Source organism: Chelonia mydas, chromosome 2 (assembly GCF_015237465.2).
Source record: "Chelonia mydas isolate rCheMyd1 chromosome 2, rCheMyd1.pri.v2, whole genome shotgun sequence".
In the NCBI taxonomy this organism is placed as follows: domain Eukaryota; kingdom Metazoa; phylum Chordata; order Testudines; family Cheloniidae; genus Chelonia; species Chelonia mydas.
Window position 1 is genome coordinate 182340910 of NC_057850.1, and position 12788 is coordinate 182353697.

The following is a 12788-nucleotide window of genomic DNA, read 5'->3' on the forward strand; positions in this document are numbered from 1 at the left end:
AGTGCTGGGACTATCACCCATTTCATGGCTAGACGCTCTTTCTAGTATGGAGTTCTCCTGAGAACAGAGCTTCCATACCACTTACCTCCTCTGACAGGACTGCTCCAAGCCCCACTTCAGGGACAGCTGTTTATAGGATAGATACTTAGCAGAAGTCAGTACAGTTTACTGGACAGGAGACTTATGGTCTCCCCAAAAGCATCTGTCCCTATCAGTTTCCAGGGGGCTTTGTTGTGAGGTCCATCAAGAGACAAACTATATAGTCTTGTATATTTTATATATATTATACATGCACTTTTTCCTAGCCATTTTTGAGTTACTGTGTATGGAGAATAACAAGTTTATAGCAGAGAAGGAGCAGCATTAGCTTGAGGTTGCAGGGCGCCCTGGAGTAGATAACGGTGCCTGAGAGTAAAAAGGAAGGAGGTTTGGGGGCAGACAGAGGTTACTTGAGGCATCAAGACAGCGAGAGAGGATAGAGAAGCCACACTCTTAAAAGAAATCTGAATTTAATGAAACAATTGAACAAAGCCTGGAGTCTCCTTCACTTCCCACAATGGTTGATTGGATCTGAGCAATATGTAGCTTGGCTGTATTACACATATTGTCATTTAAAATTAAATGATAACTTGGAAGCAATCAATTACTGTATGATTGTATTTGTATTTACAATGAGTTACATGGTCACCTCATAATAGAAATACAGCTTAATGGACCTGCTCCAACTCTTGTTGGAGAGAATGGATCAAGGCCCATGTTTCCTTAATGCAGCAAATACAACTAGTACCCAGTCCTGTAGGCCAGTGGCTCTCAACCTTTCCAGACTACTGTACCCCTTTTACAAGTCTGATTTGTCTTGCGTACCCCCAAGTATCACCTCACTTAAAAACTACTTACAAAATCAGACACAAAAATACAAAAAAGTGTCACAGCACGCTATTACCGAAAAATTGCTTATTTTTTCATGTTTACCATGTAATTATAAAAATAAATCAATTGGAATAGAAATATTGTGCTTACATTTCAGCGTATAGTATATAGAGCAGTATAAACAAGTTGTTGTCTGTATGAAATTTCAATTTGTACTGATTTCGCTAGTGCTTTTTATGTAGCCTGTTGTAAAACTAGGCAAATTTCTAGATGAGTTGATGTACCCCTGGAAGACCTTTGTGTACCCCTGGTTGAGAACCACTGCTGTAGGCCAAACTGAAATGGGAGTAATTTTCATAATTATGACAGGACTGAGGCCTAACCCTGTACGAGTGGCTTGAACTTCCACTGAATTCAGTGGGCATCGAGGGAGCTCAGTGTCTTGCATAACTGGCCCCTGAATGAACAATATGTTGCCTTTATAAGTTTACATAGGACCAGATTGTGTCTCTGGCTTCACTTTTGTGGAGAGGTGTAGAAAGCTCCCTTACATCTCTGCATTGGCTAAGCCCCTCATCATGAGGCTGGAACACTTCCTCCCACACGTACGTGCGTGCGTGGGGAATGGGCAGAGCCTGGGCTTTGCTGGCATTCCTGCCAGGGGAATTAACATGCATGACATATGGGGCTGGGGAAGACTGCTTTCCCCACACCTTCCACAGCAAGGGGGAAAACCAGGAGCCAGATTGTGACTGAATCACAGTCTCATCCCTGTCTGCTCCTTCCTCATGGCTTGCAGAAAAGCACAACTGAGCCCATGTGTGCATAGGGGTGTGTGTATACACACACGCATACACAGCTCTACAAGCTCCTTTTAAAAAAAAGTAAGAAAATATTTAAAATCAGAAAAAAGTATATTGTAATAAAGTCTTGACATTTTCAAATGAGAACTCTTGACCTTTGCAATACTCACAATAGAAATTGTTTTCCTAAAGTAAACGTTCCAACAGAAATAGATCCTAGGAATACATAAACATACCATCGGTATTTAAGCCTGACATTTAGGACCAGAATCTGATGGCAGATGCTATGGGTCTAGTAAACTCTGACAGCCTTTTGCATGTGGGGACAGATGTTAATCTTGTGAAAAAAGGGATGATGCACGTTGCATGTCTGAGATTAAACAAATTTGAGAGCAGAATTTGACACTTTTACATGGCACAATTCCCATGGACTTCAAAGAGTACTATAACCATTTAAACAAGAGCAGAGTTTGGTTCTTAGTATGTATCTAGGCTTTTGCTACCAATTTTAAAGCCATGAAATTGGAACTGACATTTCAAAATCATTACAGTAGCTGAAAACTTGAACCTTTGGCTTTGCTACCAAATGTATTCCCAGCATATGGCCAAGTCAAAAAACTAATATTACATCCATTAGTTAGTGAATGAAAAGTGCTTTGAAGAGGAGTTGTGATAACTTTATTATTATTTCCATATTTTTGCCCACTGTTGCTCTGATATTGAAACAATGTGTGTCAAATCTAAAGCATTACCTCATGCATTCCATTTCACACTAGGCCCGGTTACCATGTGCTGCTGCTGTTCTGTTTGTCTACGGTTTTCAGATTATTTTTTAAAGACAGTTTATCAGTATCGTAAATATGGTGGCAAGGGTATCTGGACACAGCTGTACAAGGCACTGCATTCTTGAGGAGAGACTGTGACTTGGATTACATGCCTCCCTAGAGGAGAAAGAATTTGAGTGGAGCCTTGACTTTGTCCTGGAGCCAGCCCAGAGGGTGGTGTCTGTGTGTGCACAGATGGGGGCATCATAGCTTCTGCTAGTACAAGGCAGCAGCAAATCACCATGTCCCACACATCACAGCAAGGGGGCAGCAGGAGGGAGTTGTGGCTTTGAGGGTTGTCTGAAGAACAATGCCTTTTGGGGGTGGTGCTGCTTCTGCCTCACCCTTTGTTCATGGCTGTGCTTAAAAGTGCAGTCTAGCGTTAGTGATGGTTAGATTCAGAAGTGACAAGGCTAGCACAGACAAGTTGTACATTTGGATCTGGCAGACAACTCAAGAGCCACGTGCTCTACTCCAGTGGGTTCTCAACCAGGAGTCCGGCATCCCCAGGGGGGACGTGAGCAGGTTTCAGGGGGCCCATCAAGTAGGACCAGCGCTAGACTCACTGGGGCCCAGGGCAGAAAGCCTAAGCCCTGTTGTGCAGGGCTGATGGCTGGGGCCCTGAGCCCCACCACACAGGGCTGAAGCAGAAGCCTGAGCAGCTTAGCTTCACAGGGGCCCCGGTGGCATTGGGCCCCAGAGAATTGCCCTGCTTGCTACCCCCTAACATTAGCTTTTAGATGCAGAAAACACTTGTTGTGGCACAGGTGGGCCATGGAGTTTTTATAGCATGGCGGGGGCTCAGAAGGAAAAAGGTTGAGAACCCTTGGTCTACTTTCACTCGTGTCTGCACAGAAAGGGAGCAACGGACTCCCCAGATAGCCAAACCTTTAAGAGCTGCTTCATCACATTGTCCTCTCTAGACTCGTGGTCTAGCCCCTGGGGTCATGACGATAGTTTCCATTGTAACCTGGTATAGATAGGAACAATGAGGGCAGATGACACAGACCTCACACACTTGGAGCCCCCTCCCTACTCCACCCACCTCTGAAACCCTCCATTCCCTCTGCCCAGCAATAGCAGCCCAAATGCTGTGTGTGACACCATGCTCCTCCTGACTAGTGGACAACCAGTCCCAAGCCCAACCCCCCTCCCCAGTCTGCTACCATAAATGCTGTGGTGCTGTTTCTGTAAGCAGAGTGCACAGGAGGGGATCTAGAACAGAGGGGAAAGGCACACAATATGCTCTCCCACCACCATGTAGTTGCCTCTAATCTGCCTGACCCAAAGGGTGTGGGGTAGCCAGATGGATTCTGGGAAACAGCTACTTTATGCAGGATACTCTCCTGTTAGGGCCTAATTCAAAGCTCACTGAAATAACAGGCTTTGATTTCAATAAGTTTTGAATCAAGCCCTTAGAGCAGCAGAATTTGCTGTTTTATATCAAATTCTGTTCCGGTTAGGGGACTTTGGCGGGGGAGGGGCAAAAGGGGTGAGAAGATGTCTTGCCTTTTCCCTCTGTGCATGTTTCTGCTCCCTTCTACATTAGTGTATGTAAGGGAGAAAGGAACATAAGGACCAAATTGCTAAATGGAGGAAGAATTTGCTCCTTCAGATGTATTAAAGTCAGGGGGGTTGCATGCAGATAATGGAGGGCAGAATCTGGCTCAAAGTTTTCCCTCTTCGTGAGATATTATTTCTGATTTGTATCTGCCTTTATAACAGCTGGAATCATTATTTGCGGTAGATGGTTGAGAGATACAACAGGTATTGCAGGACACATAATAAGCTAAAATGAGTAGTGATGTTAATTCGATACCATCAAAGATGAGGCTCATCGAAATCCCATTATAGTCCACAAAAGCAGCCCTGAGATTGCTGAGAGAGTCTTGAATATATTTTGTCTAAGTGCACACATCACTCAGCATGGCATTCTCAGCCCACTATTGTACAGGTGCAGTCTCCTTCTCTGCTCCCAGTTGCATTCGGCCAGATCCTCAGCTGGTGTAGCTCTCTTGATTTCAGTAGCTCTACAACAACTTACTTCAGCAAAGTATCTGACTACTTGTTATGGCCTGGCTGCCTTGAATTTTATTTTACTGCCTAAGCTAGCTCCAACAATGAGGAGGTTGGTAATGACCCTAAATAGCATAGGTAAAAATTCACTTATCTTTGGTCCAATTTCCAAGGCTGCAGCTTCTATGTGGCTCTAGAGCGCTTAGGGTCTATAAGCTGAAAGTCAGATGGGTATATTTATTATGATTTCCAGATGCAGGATCTGCATGTGCCCACACGTATACCCCTATCTCCACAACATGCCATGCAGGGATAATACATGTAAAGAGAAGGCAAGACTGGAGTCAGGGATAATTTTTCCTCCAGGATCCCCATGACAACTCTCACCACTGGAATGACAACTAGGCATTTATTGCTAGATTGCGTTGTACATGTAGCTAGGGCACCCCGTTCTCAGTGGTATTCATGTGGGTCAGGGAAAGGCAAGGGGCAGCTGACAGAACAGTGCAAATTGGGAGGACTCATTTAGTCAGTTTTAGTGAAGCAGGTTTCTGAATGTTTATTATATTCAAAAAATGAGTCTTGCAGAATTGATTTTTCAGTCAGGTCACCATCAGCTGTAAGCTAGGTATGTGCACACCTATCCAAGATCAGGCTAAACTCCCATGGACACAGATTTGGTCAATTATTTCTTTTTAATTTGAAGACTTGCATTGTGGTCTCCCTACACTCTGCTACTCTGACAGTCATCAAATGGCTGCAAGCAAACAAAACGTGAGCGAGATGTTAAGGGTGCTACAGGTTCTGATTAACCCTGCTGGAGAGACTGCAAGATGCATTGCAGGGACGGATGTAGAAATATGCAGTAGAGCCTCACTAACTGACACGTTGGTGTGATGAGACTAATAGGTCTTTAAATACAGAATTAGTAATAAAAGGCCACATTTTGGTATACAAATATACTACAGTACAACTACCACATATCTAGTACAGTCTAGGCATAAAACAATGGCATTTGTCATACTACGTGACTAGAGCACAATTTACAATACCATAGCCTCACTTTAAGAGTTGATTGCTAGATTTCCACAGTTGCAGTTTGCCTACTGGTTAATACTAAAAATTAAAGAGGTTCTTTTGTATAATCTGTATCCTCAAGTAAACCTCCTGTTTAGTGCCAGAGTGCTGAGGTCTGCCCTTGGAAGCACACAGCTGGCTCCCATTTCAGTCGGTAATACTGCACATGCACCCTCAAGGGCAGAGTGTGGCCCAAGACAGGGAAGCTGAAGTGTGTGAAAAAAATTTGGTCAGCCATAGAGTTATTTGCATTATATGGAAGCACCAGTAACAACTTCATTGTTAGAGGCTGAATCGCTGTTTTAGTTGCAAAATGGAACCCAGTCTTCTTATATATGAAAAATACTCATTCTCCAAACTTACAGCATTTTGAGTCTTGAAGTCTTTAAACCATGATTTGAGGACTTCAATAGCTCAGACATAGGTGAGAGGTTTATTGCAGGAGAGGGTGGGTGAGATCCTGTGGCCTGCATTGTGCAGGAGGTCAAACTAGATGATCATAATGGTCCCTTCTGACCTTAATATCTGTGAGTACAGAATGAACATGTGGTGAATTTACAAGTAAATCTGTTAGAGTGAAAATTAAAGACCGTGTCCTTTAAGATGTTTAGCATTTGTGTCAGTCTACTCCATTGAGATCATTTCGGACAACAGATTCTTCAAACTTTTCCTTGTAATTAAAGTTGAAATCTTGTGCATAGGCTATACTTGAAGAAATTATGCTGTAATAAGTTATTATGAATTGTAATTAATTGTTATTATACAGACTACTGATGGTGTCAACAGCTCAGTTCCATGGCTCCATATTAGCTTGGGCATCAAGTGCTTGAAAAGCTACCTACAGTATTGCTGCCTGAGCAGCACTGCTCAGAGAACTGAAGTAGGAGCAGAGGCGGATCATTTAAAGTGCAGGGCTGGCCTCTTACCACCACTTCTTCATAAATTATAGATTCCTAGGTCAGAAGGGACTATTGTGATCATCTTTCTAGTCTGACCTCCTGTATAATACAGGCCATAGAACTCTCCCAACGTTATTCCTAGAGCAGATCTTTCAGAAAAAAAAAATCCAATCCTGATTTTAAAATGATCAGGGATGAAGAATCCATGATCATTGGTAAATTGTTCCAAGGGTTAATTACCCTCACTATTAAAAAAATTACACTATTTCTAATTGAACTGCCTAGCTTCAATTTACAAATACGGGATCATGTTATACCTCTCTCTGCTAGACTGAAGAGCTCGTTATCAAATACTTGTTCATCATGTAGGTACTTATAGACTGTGACCAAGTCACCCCTTAACCTTCTATTTGTTAAGCTTAATAGATTGAGATCCTTTAATCACCATGAGGCACGTTTGCTAATCCTTTCGTCATTCTCATAACTCTTCACTGAACCTTCTTCAATTTATCAATATCCTTCTTGAATTGTGAACACCAGAATGAGGCACAGTCAGAGTCACACTGGGAGCTCATTCTATGCTGATTTTCCACTATGACCCCCCAAATCTTGTTCAGAGTCCCTGCCTGCCAGGTTTCAGAGTAACAGCCGTGTTAGTCTGTATTCGCAAAAAGAAAAGGAGTACTTGTGGCACCTTAGAGGCTAACCAATTTATTTGAGCATGAGCTTTCGTGAGCTACAGCTCACAGGTTACAGTCTCCCATCCTGTAAGTATAGCCTGCATTCTTTGTTCCTAGAGGTATACATTTAGCCCTATTAAAATGCATAGTTTGCTTGCTTGCAAGCATATTGTTTGCTTGCTATGTAAAACAGCAGTGCTGTTTTACATGGTGTTGATCTCTGTAACAGCCCTCTAAATGCAAGACTCACCAGTACTCTTTAACCATTTTGCACTGCACCAATGATACAAGACAGTTATAAGCCAAGCTTAACTGTCCAGTCTGCTCCAGCTGCTTTTCACTGCTCTGGTCTATCAGTGAATCCGCCCTTTAAAGCTCCAGATGAGGTATTTAAAGTATATTTCATAACTTCAAGCCATTAGCAATAGTGAATGGTAGCATTCTATTTGAGTCTTAGTGTTTATGTATAACATTTAATAATTTATAAAAGCTAAGAAAACTGCAAGACAAAAGCCTATGTTAATATGGAGCTAAGGTTGAAAACTCATGCTAGCAATTTAAGGGTTAAAACACTTTACAGGGCCCCCCGATTATCCCAAAACCAGGCATTACAAATCCAGGAAATTCAGAGTTAAGGTTATACTTGAAAGAAATCTGAATGTGTTAAGGTAAGAAATGTACAGTTAAGGCTCCCAGACAATCTTAACTTTGCTCTGTCGTGACAACACGAGTCTAAAAAAAAAAAAAAAAAGTTAATCCAGAGGTTTCCAAACTGTGGGATACACCCCCTGGGTGGAGGAGGCACAAAGGAACATTCAGGGGGCACGGTGGGATTAGACTAGCTCCCACAGGGGTCAAGGAGGGAGCGCCATCCAGCCCTGCTCTACCCCCAGCTCTGCTCTGGCCCCGGGTCCAGGCCCTGGCCTGGCCGTGGCTCCGCTCCTGGCCTGGCCATGACTCTGCTCCAGGCCATGGCCCCAGCCCTGCCCCCAGCTGTGGTCCTGCTCCTGGCCCCAACCCCGGCTCCACTCCCAACCCCAACCGTGGCCCCGCTCCCAGCCCCGGTTCCAGGGGGCAGGCGAAGAGAGGGTAGACAAGGGTAAAGGAGGGCATGAGGTAAAAATTTTGGGACCACTGACAATCTAATACAAGACCACAAAACACTAACATGCCTTATTCTCATTGTATGGTTATTGCACTGTATCTCCACCAGGAAGAGCTAAGTTTGTTTGGAAGCCTTAACTGCACTTAACCCATTTGAATTTCTTCCAAGTGTAACTAATTCTGAATTTCCTGGGTTTGTAATGCTTGCTTTTGGGATAGTCGGGACAACTCTGGAACAAATTTTACTCTTGAATTAATATTAACACTCCATCTCATCATGTGTGGTCTTGGAATTCTTCAAGGTCTGAGGAACTAGGTACTTATTCAATGATAATGCACCACAGCGTCCACGAGGTTAAATCTTCTCCATCCCATGGTTTTTTAGAATATAATAATCAATGATATTCTGCATGATTGCAGTTGATCTGTGATATGCTGCAATTCCCAGAAAATAATCTTTATCAGAAATATTGCCTGAGGTCAGCATTCAAGACCTACTGGATGTTTCACATAGCCATTACCAGTGTGTACACAGATCAGTCAGCCTTCATCTCAGCAAAGAAATGAGTCTGTTGGTACCTGACCTCTACCCCTCTAGTGACTTTTGTGCAACCTCTGATGCCACCTGATGAAACATGGGCACACTCTGTGGCTCTAGATATACATAAGTATTTTTTTTATAGAACCAGAATGTGGCAGCCCCCTTGTGGGTGCTCAAAAGAAAGGAGGGCACAAGGAACATTCCTCTCTTGCATCTCCTGTGCAGGAGTCATCCACACTTGCAGTCCTCACACTCACTTGAAGAGGCAGAAAGAGTTCAGTCTAACAGTTTTCCCAGAGCTGCTTCTGGGAAAGTTGCGCTGCACCTTCCCCAAATGCAGGCTATACCAATAATCACTAGAACCAGTGGAAACGGAGCTCAGTCACGTGACAGGGCTCTTGTCCCCAGTCACTTACTCTGGGGCTGCATTACAAAGATCCATGCCAATCACATGAGAGAGGTCAGCATCTGTTGACACCAGTGGCTAATGGTACATTGGCTTCTGCCTAATGGGTACAATTGAACATTTATTTATTTATTCATTCAAAGAATCCAAACAGCTCTTCACTAACCTCTATTTATACAGTTGAAGGCTTCCTTTCCATATAGCTTTAGATGCTGTTACAAGCAGTTTAACAAAAAAGGATAAAAAAAATCTAGGTAAACTGCCCATACCAACCCACCGGTGCTCCCTGATAAAAACTGAAACATCCCTGCACAAACCATTCTTTGTATTTCAACCTGCTCCCTTAACAAACAAAAAAAACCTGGAAGAGAACCTTGCAGTGTGGTATGAGAGTTAACAGACTTTGGCTCTGACCAGCCAAGTGGGGCAAGTGAGCTTTAGAGTTGAGGAGCCTCAATGGAGGATGGCCTGCCAGCAGCCTTTTACACCAGAGGGTTTTTACTTTGAATTCTGGTAATACTTTACACACAGAGAGGAACAGTCTCACAAGGTTCCGTACCACATAAGACTTCTTAGGTCAAAACAAACCCCTTCAATTCCACCAGCCAACAGGCTGCCAATGCAGATCCCAGAGCAGCAGTGACGATAAGCCAACTGCACAGCATATAGTATTGGGACAAGAGCTTGACCTTTGACTCCTGACACACAGGCTGCTCCGCAGAGAGCTAAAGTGGTAGTTTTACCAGAAGAGATCATCTAAATGCACCCGGGTATGTGATATATTGCATCCTGTAGTGGTTTTCTCAGACAAAAGCTAGTACCTTATACGCGGACTTTGTCACAGGCCCTGAAAATTCAAAGACAGCTACTAAATATGAAGAAACTAGCTACAAAAGATACTAAGGTGTATTTTGAGGTTTTAATTACCCATTAATGAGTTATCCTGATAAAGGCTCATTGCATCTGAAACACTGGCTATTCTGATACTTTCCACGTAAGCACAGTGCCTCGGGTTTGTAAAAGTATTCTAAATTAACAATTAGAGGTACTCAGTACATCTATGTCGGATATACAGCTCCCCAAATCCTGCCTTTAGCAAGCTCTGGGTAATGCGTAAATCCTGATGGATTCTTCAGGGGCCATCTCTGCTGTGGCTGTACCAGGGTCCTGGATTGGAACAAGGAGCGGGTCTACCCAAAATATGAAAGTAATATAAATATTACACCAGCCAAGAGGTTCTATCACCCTCCTTTTGGACCTGGGTATAGGGGGAGGAGAAAGAGGGCATTAGAAAATAATGCAATTAAAAATAAACTGTTTACTGGGTGGGACGGTTGGGGCTTATTCCCTGTAAAAGCCAGAAGCCTTTATGACAAGCGATGATTCCTCAGTTTCTTCTGTGCCTCCATCTCTGAGAAGTGCAGTGATTAAAGCTGACACCTTTCCGGGAGCAACTGTCCTCTGCTGCCGGTTACAGTTTCATGATCTGTGCTCAGACGCTTTTCATTACTGCCCCAAAGGATTATTTGTTTCCTTCTATTTTGGTGGCAGTTGGGGACTGCAGGCATCTAAGTAGCATGCACCCTCTCTGACCCTGCCTGACTCCAATTCCAAGGCTCACAACAAGATGATCTCTTCTTTACCTCTTTGAGACTTAGACTCCAAATGTGAACAACTCGCTCCTCCATTCCTGCCCATCTCTTTCCTATACACAGTACAAGTGGGGGGTTGTGTTTTTGTTTTTTTAGAATCTTTCATGCAACCCACATCTCGACATGGCCTCCAGAGTTGAATAATAAAGGGCAGCAGACAACATATAATGGAAATCCCTGAGAGCATTGGTATAAAGGCCACTGTATGAGAAATACATTTAAGCCCTTATTCATAGAAGGCTGGTAACTGAGAGTTAAGAGAGACACAAGAGAGAAGAGATGTAATTTAAAATGAGAATTGAAGAGAGCATTAGTGAGCCACAATATGTACAATCTCATCCTCCACTCCACAGAGCGCATAGACCATGGGCTGCAAAATGACTTGCAAAAGGGCACATAAGGCCTGGTGGTAGAGCTGGGAGAACAACATATTTTTTTTTTGGTTCCCTGGCAATTCCCAAAAGACCTTTTTTTTTTTTTTTTTTGGATCGAACTGAAAAAGATTGGATCAAAAGAAATAAATCTGTTTCAGGCTGAATGAAGTGTTTCACAGAGATATTTTCAAAATGAAAATTTGGGTTTTGACCATTTTACATTTTTTTAAAAATAAAATTAAAAGGAATTTTGAAACAAAAATCTGTTTCCACCCGCCCCTGCCCCAAAATCAAAGCATTTTTTTTCAGATTTTTTTTTTTAAAAGGGGTTTTCTTCTACTGAACCAATTTGGCAAAACATACATGAATTTGCAAAATATTTTGGTGTCACCCAATCTGCATTTTTCTCTCACACACAAAAAAAGCTTTGGCCAAAATATTTTGCCCAGTTCTACATGGCACACAGTATAAATAATGAAGACCTGCTGCATGGGAGGAGGGGAACAGGACAATGGTGCAATGGGGTCCACACCTCATGAACTATGTTCCCAGAGGCCCTTTCCACAGCAGTACAGAGAATGTTTGGGGAGCAAAGATGTGGCTAATCAGTACAGAATCACTGGCCAAATCCCTCCCTTACGTACAGTAGAGAGCTCAGTGAACCACAGAGTCATTTTAGGTCATAACAGACTCCAGGTGTTGCCAATTTCCCTTGGGTCAAACAAGCCCATTTGGGCATGGCCCAGATCAGATTTGTTCCTTAACAGCAAGAAAGAAACAGTGGTCAAAAGTAGCAATTTTATCTGTGTGAACTTTCACATGTGAAAGCTGAAGTTTCATACAATTCATCAAAAGGGAAACGTTATCTTTTTTCTACTTACACACTGTTCAGGACAGGGACTGTCTCTTACTGGGTGTTCACCCAGCACTTAACAAGGGGGCCTCTGATTCTGGGTACAGCTTACCTCCCTGGCCAAACATAGGCCTCTGGCTTGGTTTCCCTCCTTTGCTTGGCCAGGGACTCACTCTGCTGGTGGTAGGGTGAACTTAATTTAGCCTTCTAACTCAATGAAGGAAGGAATGGACTTGCCCAGAATCCAAACAAAAGACATCTCCTAAGGGCTTCAAAAGCCTTCATCCCTTGATTGCAGGGCTGTTCACAGCTGAAGCACAGGGGAACCTCTCATGTCCCTTTACTACAGACACCACCTTGCCACCCTAATGAAGCGGATATATACCCCAGCCAACCTCAAACTTCACTCCAGCTTGCTTCCTATACCAGCTGGCTTGCCTGCAAAGTCTTCTACTTCAGTCCCATCATAGGCGCATCTTCATCTGAGAGCAACTGAAGGAAAAGCAAAACAATAGCTTCACTTGAGAGCACGGGTCTGTAAGGTAGGAGCACACTAGATCTTGTTCTAGTTCTGGGTATTGCTCAACTCCACTATCTGCCCAGGCTGATAAGAAAAGGAACAAGATGCTTCCTTCTGGCAAGACCAAAGCACTCTGCTCCCAAGCTCTTCCTGAGCCCAGCTGGAAACA

At 43.3% G+C, this 12788-nt stretch overlaps 1 long non-coding RNA gene across 1 annotated transcript in view; it reads right to left on the reverse strand.

The window, feature by feature from the left end:
• LOC122464664 overlaps positions 1-12788 on the reverse strand; it is a 38467-nt gene extending 25679 nt beyond the window's left edge. Inside the window, exon 1 of the long non-coding RNA XR_006288907.1 lies at positions 12212-12788. This is a non-coding gene — a long non-coding RNA (uncharacterized LOC122464664). The remainder of the gene's footprint in view (positions 1-12211) is intronic.